The 12,689-nt window shown below is 39.6% G+C and overlaps 1 pseudogene; it reads right to left on the bottom strand.

Annotated features, from left to right (window-relative positions):
- Positions 1-2,400: 2,400 nt before the first annotated feature.
- Positions 2,401-2,519, bottom strand: LOC145038054 (5S ribosomal RNA; annotated as a pseudogene).
- Positions 2,520-12,689: the final 10,170 nt, after the last annotated feature.

Here is a 12,689-nt window from a genome sequence, read left to right as displayed (position 1 = left end):
GCTAGTTATTAATCACATGTGATTGATATAAGAATTAGCATGATTCAACTTGTATCCCCCCATAAAGCATTTATAAACATTTAAAAATATTTAAAAGGTTAATTAAGGGGTATGAACTCACCTGCAGTGAGCGGATCGAATGGAAGTGTCGGACAAGTGCTTCGTGTCAAGTGGAGACTTAGACTCACACAATGATCCTAATAACATATGAAGACATATGTATATATGTATATATATATATATATATAGTGATTATAACACTAATTTAACATGTATAAACATCCTAATGTGAGGAAAACACTTTGGTCAAAGTGTTAGGAGGCCATTGGGTTGCGACAAAGGAGTGCAAGGCCTCATACGGGAGTTTATGGTCAATGGACCATGTTTGTTGGAGTTTACGGCCCAAGGGAGTTTACTCCTGGCCGTAAACTCTCAATTGGTCACCAAAAGAGGCTTAAAACTATAAAGGCTTAATTGGTTAAGCGCTCCAAAGCTTAAACAAGTGTTTGGGTGAGTTTAAGGTCCAAAACTGACCCTAACATGTGTTTACGGTCCAAGGACCACTTCCCCATGAGTTTACGGCCGTAAACTTGTGGTAAGAAGTACCATTTCATGAATTGAAGTCCCTAACTGATTCGAGTATAATTCTATGTTAAGGTCCAAGGCTAGTTAAGGTGATTAGGGCACACTTTGCATCATTTGAGGGATTTTACGACCTAAGATCATAGGCCATAAACCCTCATTCAAACCTTCAAAACTTGATGTTTAAGGTCCTTAATGCTTCAAGGCTATGATCTAAGCTAGGTTCTAAGCCTAAGGAAGGAGTTAGGGGACATTTTGGCTCCCAGTTAAGGGTTTACAGCCTAAGAAGATCTTGGGTCGTAAACTCCTTTTTCTTGTGATTATTGGGTGATTTCAATGGTATCTAGACATGTAATAAGCTTTAAAACACTCTAGGGTAGGAGTACTTACAATTTGGGTTGAAAGATTAAAGATCCTTGGGAGAGAAATCGGGTTTTCTCTAGTTGAAATGGAAGAAATGAAGTAAAATGGCTAAGTGCCATATATATACTCCATGGAGTTTTCATCCCAAGAACAATCATTTGGGCCATAAACTCCAAACTCTTGGAGTTTTGAAACTTTTAAGATGCACAAAATACTCTAGTGCATGCTCTCTCCTGATATCTCCTAAAGTGTTAATCATAATATGCTCAAACTTATTCCAAAAAGTTTGAAAATTAGCAGGAGTTGTTCTGACTTCTACTGAAGTGAAGAGTTGTACAGAATACAAAATTTCGGGTTGTCACATCATCCCCCGCTAGACAGAATTTCGTCCCGAAATTAGAATTTTGGTAAAGAGTAGGCATGAATAATCGAGCAAGGAGGTAGGGATACTTCCTACTCAATTGGTTCTCATGCTCCCAAGTGAAATTGGGTCCTTGGTTGGTATCCCAACGAACCTTCACTAGTGGGGGCGACTTTGCTTTACTCGCCTGTCTTCTCAGTCGATGGTCACTACGGTTCTTCCACGAAGGCGAGGCTCTCGTTGATCTCGATCTCGTCGAGTGGGATTACGAGAGTCCTGACGGAAAGGTACGTTTTCAAGTTCGAGATGTGAAGGTTAAAATGTATGCTATTGATTTCGCGGGGTAGATTGAGTTTGTGAGCTACAGGGCCGATTACGGTAAGAATCTCTGAGGTCCTAACTATCTTGGATTTAGCTCTCCACGCTTTTCGAAGCGTATCCAAGGTTTCTTTTTCTTGTTCTCTTCCCAGTCCAGGACTACACCCTGCTGAGTTAAAGTCATAAGAGGTTCTGTAATTCGCGAGGAATTCTGAATGAACTCCTGATAGTAGGTCAGCGAGATCTAGAATTTGGCGAATTTCATAAGCGTCTTCGGTGCTGACAATTTCTCAACGGTTTTGACCTTTGGAAGGGTCCTCAAGAATTCCCACATTACTAATAATGTGTCCTAGGAATTTCAACTCTTCGAATCTAAAACTTGTATCTAGAGAACTTCGCGTAAAGCTTCTCTGATCGTAATGTTTTTCTGGTTCGTTGTAGATGTTCTTCATGATTTCCTTCTTACCACAAGAGTAGATAAGTAAGTCATTTATAAAGACAATGACGAACTGATCTGAGTAAGAATGACGTACCCTATTCATTAAGTTCATGAATATTACGGGTGTATTGGTCCTATCCGAAGGATATCACTACGGACTCGTAGCGTCCATATCGAGTTCGGAAGTTTTCCCTCGGGACATCCTTCACTAAAACTCGTAAGTGGTGATTTTTGGATCTTAGGTCCATTTCTTAAATGCACTTCGTTCATTGCGGTTGATCAACCAATTCATTTATGCGAGGAAGAAAGTAATGATTTCTAATGGAAGTTCCGTCAAGGTCTGCACCACGAGGACTTCCCAAGTTGTTACCCATCATAGTACTTCTCTAGCCTAAGCACGTTTAACTGCGGAGTTCTGATGGGATCCGGTGCATTAGTGCTGGTATGATCGCACCCGCTGAAGTCTGTCTTCTTGAAGAATAAGACCGGAGCTCTCAAAGGTGAGGAGCTTGGTCTTCTCATTCTATTGCTGAGTAGTTCGCTAAGTTGTCTGGACTATTCTTGTATCTCTGTAGATGTTTAGACTGTAGGGCGATCTGGTTGCAGGAGTCGTACTGGGTTCTAAGTTTGTTCACATGACGATGCGGTTACTCATAGTCTTGGGCAGTCTCCGTCCTGAAGTTCATATTAGAATTGATACATGGTTCATCGATCACAATCTCGTGTATATGAGTCATATATAACTAAGATTGAAGAGGTAGTCGAATAAATGCTTCCCATTTAACCTCACAACCAAACGAGGAAAAGAGTTACTGTGAAACCATCAATTCTAAACCTATAGAACCTTGATTATATACTACCCCTTTGTATACATTCTTCACTGATAGATCAACCGTATGGGTCTTTGGATTGAACTTGACGTACTGTACTAGTGGTACCTCGGGGTGGTTTGTTGAGGTTTCTTTGAAAAGGATAACAAACATGAGGTACTCCATGCATGAGTACTTCGGTGTTCTAGTATGACGGCTTCGCTAGAAAGGAGATTTCAGAGAAAGAGATATGTGCACAAAATTGGTATTGTACGAATTGAATTGAATCTAGTTGTATGATAATATCGGACTCATTTGGAAATAAAGACATTAGATTTGAACATAAGGCATTACAGACAAAGCACAACAGCACAACCTTTAACAGAGTTACAATATTTTAGATTTACTACAAGACTAATGTTGCAAACAAGGTATACTACAAAAGGCAAGTATACGCAGCACGAGCATCCCTTTAATGACAAGATCTCGCAAAAGATGAGACTCTAGTTGCACTTATTTTGAACAGTTTATAAGTCTATTACAACGAACGCCTTAGATACTCTAACGAGGGTCCAACGTAGTCTCTCCTGTAGCTGTGATCCTTAGTATCCTTCCGTTAGCACCAAATTTCTTCGTTATTGGGCATTCCTTCTCGAGATGTCCTATCTTTCCACATTGATGACATATTTGGCTAGCACCAACATTGGTGGTGGAAGTGATGTGTCGAGTTAGAGTTATGTGTACACGAGTATTTTCCTTATTCATCCACTTTGAAGCTTTCCATTCACAGGGTTTGGGTCCAATTTTACCACCACCATCGCAAGCCTGGTTGACTCCGATGTCAGGGGCTTGAGTCATGGGTCGTGCCGGTGCTGAGATGGCAGGAGTTGTCACTTCTTGTTGTTGCATGGCAATTCTTTGGGATCGCTTGCACTCCTTTCTGGCTTGGCGATATCGTCTCCTCTTTTCGGTCTTATGGCTTTGCAAGTCCGTGACTGTTGTCATTTGTTGCCTTCCCGTATTGATACTACTATCGGGGTGGTCAACTCCTTTGTTAGCATAGCTTGTGTTGATAGCGCTATGATTTGCAAGGATAGTTGCCACAGCAGCCATCACGGCAGTCGTAACTGTGGCTTGGAAAGTAGCAGCGTCCATAGAAAAAGCAGGAGTTTCATTGTTCGGCTGACTATTTCCGGATGACGACATGATTATGTGACACGAAAGAAAAGGATTTCGTGAGCTATTATGGTTGAACTTAGATGTAGTCCGATCGTTCATGAAAATAATAAGAGTATGTTCTCGAAGGTTTGACCTACATCCCTATGATGCAGTCCTAGTAAAGAGTAGAAGTAAGTTCGTAGAATGGTCTCAAGACGTTTTGTCGTTCAAGCTGAGGTATTGTTGGTTGGTGGATAATATGATCCGACCTTTGAAAGAGGCTTGAAGATGATCCCATGATTAAATTACTATAGTCCAAAGACTTGACTAAAGCAAGTTTCAGATAGACCCCAATGAAGATATGATGAAAGTATTTAAACAAAGAGTGACACAGAATTTAGTCGAATGTGAATATCATCGATGTTTAAGATGTAATAAGTTTAGGAAAAATTGACCTTGTAGTAGGTCTTACATCACATATGGAGTAGAAAAGTCTTTGACAGCATAAAGACCTAACTAAAGTACTTACAGTACAAGGTAGTCACATAGATGAGTGCTACACAGAACATAGATAGGAACACGGTTATTTAAAACAAAGAAGGGAAGTAAACTATCTCCTACTGGCGACGGTCACCCCTATGGTGAACCCTTAGCTCAGCTAGTTGACGTTCCATATCAAGCAGGTATCTTTCGTATACCCTCTGACGTACTCGGAGCTCTATGACTTCAGCTCGGGTTTCAGCTAGTGCTTGCATCAGGGTTTTGTGGTCTTTCTCAAATCTCTCACGAGCATTTTCAAGGTGATTGGTGCGAAGGATATGCATTCCTCCATTAGTGTCAACTTCTGCGATATGATGTAGAGTTGTCCTGCCCTGAATTTCGTTTCGGGCAACTCTACAGATCAGGATTGGTAGAACTTTGTCTGCTGAGCTCCCTTCATTTATGTTGTAAAAGATTCGGTCTCCATTAAACGGCATAGGTTGATCTTGATCTTCTCTCCATGCTTCCAAACATTCGACCCAAGGAGGCATCGGCCCATGAAAAGTTGGACGAGGGTTAGGATTTGGAATGGGAGCTACCGGGGGTAGGTTCTCAACCTTGATTTTGGAGTTATCATCATCTGAAAGGTCTTCAGCATGGTGATCATTCAAATGGATTGGATGATCATTCTCGGGTTCTTCTCCAAACCATCTAGAATTGCCTTCATTTGGAAGATACAGGTTGTTGTGGGGTTGGAATCCAGCCATATTATCTACGTGAGAAAAGGGATATAAGAATCTAGCACATAAGTAGCTTGTAGTAACACAAAATACTCCTAGAGTATTTTAGGTTTATGTTCTATTGTTCTTATTGTGGTATTGTTGGTAAGATTTTAGACTTATTGCAACCTCACAACTACACTTAGGCACACGCTAGTCAACCCTCGGATAATATAGTTGATCAGGCTATATCTTCCCAGTTTTGACTATATGACTCTAAGTCCACTTGTGTTGCCCAATAATTGTAATTCTGTTGTACTGTCCTAGTGACACTGATTTTAGTATGAATACAGGCACATATACTTAATTAAATATTTTATTATTTAAAGTATAAACTCTTGGTCAGAGTATTTTAATCCAGTTGTATTTATAGTCTGTATATCCTTTATGGGATGATATACTCAATTCACTATAAACAATGCTCTGATACCAATCTGTCACACCCCAAAACCATGAACGACAGAAACGTTATGGGGTGGAGGACGTCACGTACAGTATCACAACAATGAATAGTAGTAAACAAGCAACAACATCATCCATTGCATTAATAAAATAATTTTAATATAAGTGTTCTGACATTTTTAATAGACACTAAAGTATAAATCAAAATGAAAGATGAGTCTTGAATGATCTCCATCTTCTCTAAACCTTGCATCGGTACTTGTCTACTATTGACCTGAGGATACAAGTTATTTTGAAAGAGAGTATCAGCTTAAAACTGGTGAGATCATAAGTATTTTAGTGTCTGACTTTGTAAGAAAGTATTTGCAAGTATATGAAGTGTAAGTATGTAAGAGTTTTGAACCTCCTAGAAAACCCTATGTTTCCTACTAAAAGTAGCCTTCTACCAAGGCATCTAGTATATGTGTGTCACTCTTGTAAGAGTGTGTATTTTCCCAAATCTAACTATCATTAACCAAAATATAGCTTTTACATTACCGTGCATCGTATGAATGTTCACAAAGTGAATGTAATGGGAAAAATATTATAGTATTGTAGTATTGTAATAAGTAACTACTGTTGTACTAACTACCTTAAACTAATTGTAATTTAAAGTACCATGTGATCGGCCTGTATCCTGCTACCGACTCAATAGTAAAACGATGATGTAAGACGCCGTAAGAGATGACATTTGGCACCCGTAGACTTGCAAGTCCCACTGTAGCGAGCAGCAAGGTGTAGGATAGTGAATCCAGTATAGATCTATACGCAAACACATACGCTCCCCAATTAAGGAGATTCTATATACAAAACGGTCATGCCAGGCAGTGTTATGCCCCGTTTAGTGGCTCACATAACTATATTAATGTATATGTAATGTATGTGCTAGCTGTATTGTGTGTTCTTTCTCTGTCTAGCCTGTATTGTAATGAACTGTTTGTACTAGCTGTATTGTGTGTTCTCTCTTTATCTAGCATGTATAGTAATGTACTGTGTGTACTAGTTGTATTGTGTGTTCTCTCTCTATCTAGCAAGTATTGAAATGTACTGTGCATACTAGATGTATTGTGTGTTCTCTCTCTATCTAGCAAGTATTGAAATGTATTGTGCATACTAGCTGTATTGTGTGTTCTCTCTCTATCTAGCAAGTATTGAAATGTACTGAGTGTAGTAGCTATATTGTGTGTTGTCTCTATCTAGCAAGTATTGAAATGTACTATGCGTACTAGCTGTATTGTGTTTTCTCTCTATTTAGCAAGTATTGACTCATGAATGAACTGACTCAATGTATGATTCTTTGTTCTAGTAATAGTATTAGTAACTTCCTAAACCGCACCTATTGTAGTTTACTAGTAATATGACTTGTACTTATGAACATAAACATATACCCTTGCTACCCAAGGGTATTGAATTTACTGATAGAACTTTTATGTCTATATATGTATACATAATATATAACTAATATTTAGACGACCTTCGGACGGATAACCGATGCCCTAAAGCCACATCCCAACGAGAAAAAGGAGATAAAGCGAGTTAGCCTTCCTAAGTCCTTTAAACATTACTTATATAACTATACCACAGTCACTCCCAAGCACATGTTGGTCGTGTCTCGAATGAATATAGTTGGACAGACTATATTGATCCTAGACACGACTACATAACTACCCAGGTTTAACCACAGTGTACAACACCCATTTACTTATGTTTTCTTCTAATTGTAGTTACGGATCTCGACAGTTAGGTATACTTGTATACTTTTGAAAATACTTATACTTTGAAGTATACATTTAGTTCAGAGCACTTAGGTCCCTTAGTGTTTATAGTTTTATACGATGTAAGGTTTGGTATACTTTATTCACTATAAATAAGGGCTCTGATACCAATCTGTCACACCCCGAAACCCACGGCGGAAACGTTTCCAGGGCGGACTCCACGTTGAATATAAAATCCAATGCACATAGTAAGCAAAGTAAACAACCATTACATTACATATGAAAATTTACATTTGTTCAAAAATAAAGTTGTACAAGTGTTATACATATGTATACACGAACAAAATTAAGACGTGTCTTCAACGCACGCCGTCTTCGTCAAAAGGATCATCGGGTACCTGTCTAATGCAGTCCTGAGAATACAAGCATTTTAAAAATCAGCATAAAGCTGGTGAGTTCATAAGCGGTTTTGTTTTCTGAAAATCTACGAGTTTCCTTTTGGTTTCTGAAAAAGTTACGACCCAAGAAAATCCCATATTTTCTTTTATGTGAAGTGTATGTTAGTTTTATAACGTATATAAAACTAATAACTACAAAGTAAACTAGTTACTAAACGCATTATCACTAAAAAGTAAATCTTTGTTATCCAAATTGTGAGTTCCATAACCATACGATATACTAGATATGGCAATAAGTAGTCCATCAGACTTTATGACTTTCGTCACCCTTGAACCTTTCGGTTCGGCTGTAGCTAGCAGCTAGGTGCAGGGTAGTCAGCCCCGTATAGATATATACACTCAAGTCACGCTCCTTATCTAAGAGATTCTGGTTATAGTGGTGGTCCTCCACTCGCGTATCTATGTGGAGTGTTCTCCGATGACGTGTCTCCAATTTATAGGAATAACAAATTTACTAGTAATAATATAGAAAGATTCTATTACGAATGACGATCCTTCACTCGCGTATCTCTGTGGAGTGTTACCGAGGATAGAACAATGTACTACGTTCATGTTCAAAGTTCAAATGTTATGCTTTTAACTGTTATAATGTGGGAAACCATTTGTGAAAATATAAAATACATCAATTTATAATGTTTTTCACAAATAATATGATAATGTGTTCTGCAAGTTCAAACGGTTATCTGTTATGATTGTTAGTGTTAAAAGCATATGTAATATGAAACACAACACATATAAAACAAGTTTTGAGTACAAGTATTACTTGTACTTTTCTTGTATTCCCCCCCCCCCCTCTGAAAACAATGAAAAACATTGAAAAAGGGTAGGGGTATGAACTCACCAGACGAGAAAACATGATGGTTTGGATGCTAAGTATCGGTTCGGAGCTTGATATCACGCGAGGTTCCTATGTAATGTGAAATGATATACAAAAGTATCTAATTAGACTTTAAATCACTAATTAGATATGATTATACACTCCAATACGAGAAAACACTTCAAATCAAGTGTTTGGAGTGACCCGGGTGACATCTACGGACGTATAGGACTTCGGATAATGTGTTTACTCTTCAAGAGTAAACTCCCTATGGAGTTTTCGGCCCTAAGACCAACTCCACATGAGTTCACAGCCGTGAAGTCATGGATGTGAGGTTTTATGGTGCTAAATGGTCAAATAACACTTGGGGAGGGTTGCTATGATTTAATCTAAGGCATAGAAATGAGTTAAACCACCAAAGGTATTACCAAATGGAGTTTACGGCTGTAAAATAGGAGTTTACGGCCGTAAGCTCCTATATATCCATTCCTTTCTTGATTTGGTGGCCCTAGATTAATCATATGTGATTCAAACCAATTTTACAAGCCTTAGGATGAATTTAGGGCATCATTTGACTTGTGTAAGTGAGTTTACGGCTCAGAAACCCATTCTAGTGGGGTTTACAGTCAGGAACTCCCAAAGGGAAGGTTTTCATCATGTTTAAGGCCCCTAAATCAATTGTGGTTGATTCTAGAATTTAATCCAAGGCTATTGGTGTGTTTAAGTGGCATTTAAACACTTAATTTTGAGTTTACTCCCCATGAAGATGAGTTTACGGACCAAGCATGTTCTTGGGAAGTAAACTCATGTTTACTCCTCAAAAGTTGGATTCAAGGTGTTCTAAGTCCGTTCCATTAAGCCACTTATCCATATCTAAGCTCTAAAGGTGGATTGGAAGGGTTTTAAGGCTCAAAAACCCCTTATATGTGTGTTTACAGCCCAAGCATATTCCAGGGCCGTAAACACATGAAAATGGTCCTTTTTCAAAGATTAAGCATGATTTTGATGGCCAAGGATGCTAGTCTATGAGTTAGTGGAGTTACCTTGATGAATTGGAGCTTTAATTTGATGGTTTTAGACCTTAAATTTGGATTGAGGAGAGAGGTTAGAGAGAGAGTAGTGAGAGAGTGCAAAAGTTTCAAAATGAAGTCTTTTGAGCTTTAAATATGATCTAAGTTTGCGACACGGTGGAATTCTACCCGATACCGACGTTAGACGTGGCTTTTGGTCGCACCCGATTAAGTTGCCGTAACCCGATATGGTCGATTCTAAAATTTTTCCTATAACTAATATGGAGTGTTATTATGAGTTCTAAACATGTTTAAACACCCATTAAGTCATAATATAAATCTCAAATTTATGACTTAATTTAATAACGTAAACGGTAAAGAAATTGAAAATGACAAATGTATTAACGGAAAGGGTTACAAATGATGGAACGAACTTCGGGTTGTCACATTATCCCCCTGTTAGAGGGTATTTCATCTCAAAATTTAGAATTAAGATACAAATCATGGATCTGGGAAGAGATGCAGATACTTCTGTTTCATTGAGTCTTCATGTTCCTAAGTGAATTCCGGTCCCCGCTTGGCATTCCAGCGAACCTTCACTATCGGCATGCGACTTTGTTTCGTGCGTTTGATCTCTCGATCCATGATTTCGATTGGTTCCTCCATGAAGTTTAGGTTTTCATTGATCTCGATCTCGTCCAGAGGCATCACGAGGGTTTCATCGGATAAACACTTTTTAAGGTTCGAGACGTGAAAGACGGGGTGGATGTTGCTAAGCTCCTTATGTAATCGAAGTTTATAGGCTACCAGACCGATCCTGGCGAGGATCTCGAAGGATCCAATGTACCTCGGATTAAGTTTCCCACGCTTTCCGAAGCGTACCATGCCTTTCCAGGGCGAGACGTTCAACAAGACACGGTCTCAAACATGGAACTCCAGAGGTTTCCGTTGTATATCAGCGTAACTCTTCTGTCCATCTCGTGAAGCTTTCAATTGTTCCCGGATTTGGATGATCTTTTCGGTGGTTTCGTGGATGATTTCAGGACCAGTGAGAGCACTGTCGGGAAATCGACTCTTGGCTAGTTGCGTGTCCCCTACCTCGGCCCAGCAAAGAGGGGATCTACACTTACGACCGTAGAGGGCTTCAAACGAAGCAGCCTTGATGCTGGTGTGGTAACTGTTGTTGTACGAGAACTCGATCAAAGATAGATGTGTGTCCCACGATTTTCCAAAATCAATGACACATGCTCTAAGCATGTCTTCCAGGGTTTCGATAGTTTCTCACTCTGTCCGTCGGTCTGAAGGTGATAATTCGTGCTCATGTCTTGTTTAGTTCCAAGAGCCTTCTGAAGAGACTACCAAAATCTGGTGGTAAACCTGCTATCTCGATCAGAGATAATACACGCAGGTACACCGTGTAGTCAAACTACCTCCTGGATGTAGATCCGTGCAAGTCTTTCCATCTTGAACGATTCTTTAATTTGGATGAAGTGAGCGGATTTTGTCAAACGATCGACAATTACCCAAATGGTATCGTACCCACTCGGACATTTGGGTAACTTGGTGATGAAATCCATGGTACTCATCTCCCATTTCCACTCAGGTATCTCGGCCTATTGGAGCAGACCCGAGGGTTTCTGGTACTTAATTTTCACCTTGGCGCAAGTCAAGCACTTCCTCACGAATGTAGCGATCTCTGCTTTCATGTTTGGCCACCAGTATTGTTTCTTGAGATTCAGGTACATCTTATCCAAACCCGGGTGAACAGAGTATTTGGTCTTGTGTCCTTCCTCCATGAAAATTTCTTTGAATCCTCCGAACTTTGGGGTCCAAATTCAGTCCATGAAACAGTAGACTCCGTCACCTCTGATCTCAAGTTTCTTATCCATTCCCCTCAAGGCTTCGTTTGACACGGTCTCTGGTTTGAGGGCTTCTATCTGGGTGTCTCGGATTTGCATGGATAAATGGGAATGGATAGTCATCGTCAGTGTTCTCACTTTACGGCTTGAACTTTCCTTTCAGCTAAGGGCATCTGCAACCACATTGGCCTTGCCGGGATGGTAGCGAATCTCGTGATCATAATCGTTGAGCAGCTCTACCCATCGCCGTTGTCTCATGTTTAAGTCTTTCTGATCAAGGATGTGTTCCAGGCTCTTATGGTCAGTGAAGATCGTACACTTGGTTCCATAGAGATAATGTCTCCAAATCTTCAGTGTAAAGACTACGGCTCCTAACTCTAAGTCATGTGTAGTGTAGTTGACCTCGTGTGCCTTCAGTTGTCTTGAGGCATAAGCAATTACTTTTCCTTTTTGCATAAGCACACAGCCTAAGCCCTTATTAGACATATCGCAAAAGACAACGAAGTCCTCTATCCCTTCGAGTAGGGACAGAACTGGTGCGCTGCACAAGGCTTGCTTTAATGTCTGGAACGTTGTTTCTTGCTTTTCACTCCAACAAAAGGGTACACCTTTCTGTGTTAGAGTGGTTAGGGGTTTGGCGATTTTGGAAAAAATTTGGATGAATTTCTGTGGGTGTTTTCGGTGCCGACCAATTCTCTATCGCTTTAATCTTGGAAGGATCCACATGAATACCCTCCTCGCTTACCACGTGACCGAGGAAAGTCACCTTCCGAATCCAGAATTCACACTTGGAAAATTTTGCGTACACCTTTTCGGATCTAATGGTTTCCAACACTGACCTCAAGTGTTTTTTGTGATCTTCTTCGTTTCTGGAGTAGACAAGTATGTCATCAATGAACATGTGACAACCTGATATTTAGAGACAATATAATGTAAAACCAGTCAAATTTAGGTCAAAATATAACTTTACTAAAATCTTAGTTGGGTTAAATCAAATGATACTAATCGTAACAAGGTTTTCATACATATAAAGAACACAAAAATCAAAGTTATAACGAGGAAGTTATAACCATTCTAAAATTCCCGACAAAACCAGCAAC

Source organism: Lactuca saligna, chromosome 3 (assembly GCF_052625555.1).
Source record: "Lactuca saligna cultivar CGN05327 chromosome 3, ASM5262555v1, whole genome shotgun sequence".
Taxonomy (NCBI): Eukaryota; Viridiplantae; Streptophyta; class Magnoliopsida; order Asterales; family Asteraceae; genus Lactuca; species Lactuca saligna.
This window is presented reverse-complemented; position numbering and strand designations above follow the sequence as displayed.